The sequence below is a fragment of the Urtica dioica genome, chromosome 5 (assembly GCF_054948205.1).
Source record: "Urtica dioica subsp. dioica isolate 48M chromosome 5, U.dioica_male_clone48M_v1_H2, whole genome shotgun sequence".
NCBI lineage: Eukaryota > Viridiplantae > Streptophyta > Magnoliopsida > Rosales > Urticaceae > Urtica > Urtica dioica.
This window is the reverse complement of record NC_142760.1, coordinates 34,694,184-34,698,065: the sequence shown is the minus strand read 5'-3', so window position 1 is coordinate 34,698,065 and position 3,882 is coordinate 34,694,184. Positions and strand designations below refer to the sequence as shown.

Sequence of the window (3,882 nt, the reverse complement as noted above, 5' to 3'; positions counted from 1 at the left end):
GCAGAGCTTGATTATGCACATGAGAAAGTGGTTGTGTTATGCGACAATCAGAGCGCAATTCACTTGGCAAAACACCAAGTATCTCATGAGCGGTCGAAGCACATAGATGTTCGTATGCGTTTTGTGCGAGATATTGTTAGCTCTGGTGAATTGGAGATTCATAAGATATCAACTGATCATAACCCAGTTGATATGTTAACAAAATCAGTTCCAAGCAGCAACCTGTGTCACTGCATGGAGCTCGTACAGGTTACGGGAAGAAGCTAAGACCTTGGGGCTTGAAAGGGGGGAGATACTCTGTATTGACATTCAAGATCAAGGTCGATATTGTAAATATTGGTCTTGAATTTTATTGTTTTGTATTTCTGCTATAGTTTGTACACATGTTTTAATTCTACTTGTATAGCTCATCCCTAGTGTCTATAAAAAGGGTGAAGCTTAGAGTTAGTTAGCGTGAATTTTAATTCCGTTAGAAATCTGTAAAGAGTTGTACATAGAGATTCATTGTAACAAAGAAAAAGATAGTGACAAAGAGAAAAACAAGAAGAGTATCTCTCCTCCAGTGTAGATTAGATCAATTGATCGAACCAGGATACATCGATGTGTTCTTTTCTTTCAGTTTTTTCCTTTTCTCTTTTCATACACACAAATCATCAAACACACCAAACACATTCTGAGTGAACGTAAGGTTTTGGTAAGCAATTAGGGTTTTGCTGTTACAACACCGAAACAGTCAAAGAAACAATAGCACATCAAAAGAACACCAACCCTTAATGAAACCTCAAAAGAGCGTGACCCGGCAAGCCAACGGGTGCCGAGGTGAATGGTTTGATAAATATAGACTTTCCTCTATAAATAAATAAAAATAATTCATCAATATCTCACTTTATGTGTTTTAAGTTTTCTATTTTTTGATCCATCTACTTAACTTGTAGGCAAAACATGTAAAATATAAATAAATAAAAAATTGTAAAGTTCTATTAGTCTCTTTCTTTACCTATGAATAACTTAATCTTTCTTTACCTGCAGAAACTAAATCTTTCTTTATGAGACATTTAACAAGAGCTCAATTTTTAGAATTAATCAATTCATCTTCTCTCTTAGTAAAGAAAATCAAGACACAGAAAGATATCTAATTAATAATCATAATAATAATTTAAAATTTAAACCTCAAATAATAATTAGGCCCGTGTATAAGAATGAGAGAACAAATGTGAGGCCTTCTTTTTTTCCTGAGACCCTAAGTCATTGCATAAGTTGCTTAGTGGTTGAGCTAAGCCTGTGTCTACCCGCTTTGTTGTCATCAATATTTGACTTTCCACAGAAATCGATTGGAAACAGGCCGAAAACCACCTTACCAAAGAAAATCGGCACAGTTCGCTAGTAACCGTTTCCGTTCCAATTTTCCGGCGCTTTCCGGTGATTTCGGTGTTTTCCGATGGTTTTTCGGTGCTTTTCAGTGTTTTTTGTTCGTATCAGCCTTTTCTTGTCAACTTCCATAGGATTTCGGCAGGTGAGTTTTGTGGGTTTCTCAAATTTTGGGGTTTCTATTTTTTATGTTTTTTTTACTATAATCCATGATTTCAAGGGTTTGAGCAATGTTGGTTGTTTTGTATGGTTTTCTATGTATTTTTAAGTTTAATTCAAATTAAAATGTTGATTTTTAATCCGAATCTGAGTTTTTTGATGTTGTAGATGATGATTTGATGATGATTATGATGTTCTTGAGTGGATGTTCTTGAGATGAATATGATGCTTATGATGATTAATGATGATGAACGATGTTCTTGAGATGAATATGATAATTTGATGATGAATATGATGATTTGTGATGATGAATTGATATCATGTATTCATTGTATGAACTATGAAAAATGTGTTTATTTTTGCAAAAAAATTGTCTTAATACGCAATTGTTTCCCACATTTTTTGCCGGTTTCTCCTATGGTAAGCGATTTCCTGCCGGTACCGATTTCTTTTTTGTTGTTTGAATACCTTTCGGTTTCTCCTCCGGTAAACGATTTGCCTCCAAAATTGAAGTCCTGGTATGGTAAAGGTAACGGTAATGCGAACCTTGGCTGCCCTCCACATTATAAAAGTGGTGGCAAAGCACAAACACCGCCCAAGAGACGTAGTATCCCAATGGTTGACACGCCTAAAAACATAGAAAGTAGTTGGTCTTTAGCTCAAATGCTGGAGGATTCACGTAAAAACTATTCAAGGTTATGATACCATGAATGACGATACTAATTGAATACTTATTTAAATATAATGAAAAGTTTGGTTATTTCTTGAGTTAGTTTCAAGTGGCATAATTTGAACAAATTCTCTTTTATCAAATCTGATATGAGTTAGAGAGAGTAACTACTCAAAAAGGAAAAAAGAAAAGTATCCTATTGTATTTGTCGCTATATTAATGGAATTATTAGATAACAAGAAGTTGATTAATTTGCTCGTCAACCAAAGACGGAGGCACATCGAGACTAGAGGGGCAAATGTCACCCTAATATTTTATTTTCAAATTTTTATATGTTAACCTATATTCATATGTTTTTTTTTATTTGCCTCCCACTAAATTTATGTTTTCAAATTTACTTGCTAAGAACACTCTATCTCTAACATTTTGTTTGCTATGAGGGAAAATAGAAAGATGGATTGAGATAGAGGGATTTTTCTATGGAAATAAATTCATTCTCTTGTTTGGTAAAAAGAAAAGAAAACAAATTGAAAGAATTATGAGGGATTCCTTTCTGTGGGACCTACACAAAACAATCTCTTCTAAATTGGAATGATTGTGAATGATAGAAACAAAAAATGAAAGAAAATTACAAATACAACATTTAATATTCTAGTTATTATACAAATATAATGGCAATTTAGTAATTTTAATACATAAAACACCAATCATTCATCTCTACTATACCAAACAAATGATAGATTTTAATATTTCCTCACACTATACCAAACAACTTTTTAAAAATTTATAATTCATCATTTTCATTTCCTTTCTCTTCCCTTTTATTTAATCCATTAACTCATTTTTCTCTCATTCCTATCAAACAAAGCCTAAAAGACAGAGATGGAGATAGAGATGCACTCCATCTTCATATGAATCTTCAATCTCTAAATATGAAGTTGATGCAAATAGTGTATCTTCATATTTGAAGATGCACTATTTCATCTCTATAATTATTTTTTAATATTTAAAGTTTCTAAAAATTATAAAATTAATCAAAATTTTTAATTTATAACTATAATTTGATACTCTGATTGAAGATTATTTAAAATCGAGATTGAATGAAATTAAAAGAAATATGGATTCTATACATACCTTAAAAGAGGGATGCGATCATACCAGCACTAATGCACCGGATCCCATCAGAACTCCGAAGTTAAGCGTGCTTGGGCGAGAGTAGTACTAGGATGGGTGACCTCCTGGGAAGTCCTCGTGTTGCATCCCTCTTTAAAAATTCATCAAAAAAAAAAAAAATACATACCTTAAAAGAGGGGATGGCCATAAATGACAAACACTTAACTGTCTCTCCTTGGATTTCAAGATAATACAAGTAGTGTCACTTTCCAAGCCAAGTTTGAATTAACCGTACCCCAAATCTAGATGTTTTGAGGCTATACTCAATTATGGGATTATAAAAGTACTTCTATAACATTCTTAATTTTTATTACCAGTCCAAAAAACTTCATTGAAACTGGGTACCTATTTTTTTTAACTTTTTACATATTAAAGCCACCTTTTAACTTATTTTTAAACAACCTTTTGGGCTTACCACAACAAGCCTATTGCCCTTAATTTTAAATTTACGAAATTAACCGCAAATCATCTTTAACCTACCACCAACTATAATAGAACTCTACGCCCAATTT

At 32.7% G+C, this 3,882-nt stretch overlaps 1 non-coding gene across 1 annotated transcript; it reads left to right on the top strand.

Annotated features, from left to right (window-relative positions):
* Nucleotides 1-3,341: 3,341 nt before the first annotated feature.
* LOC149398072 (5S ribosomal RNA) lies at nucleotides 3,342-3,460 on the top strand. Its single transcript, XR_016297453.1, has one exon. It is a non-coding gene; the product is annotated as a 5S ribosomal RNA (ribosomal RNA).
* The last annotated feature ends 422 nt before the right edge of the window (nucleotides 3,461-3,882 follow it).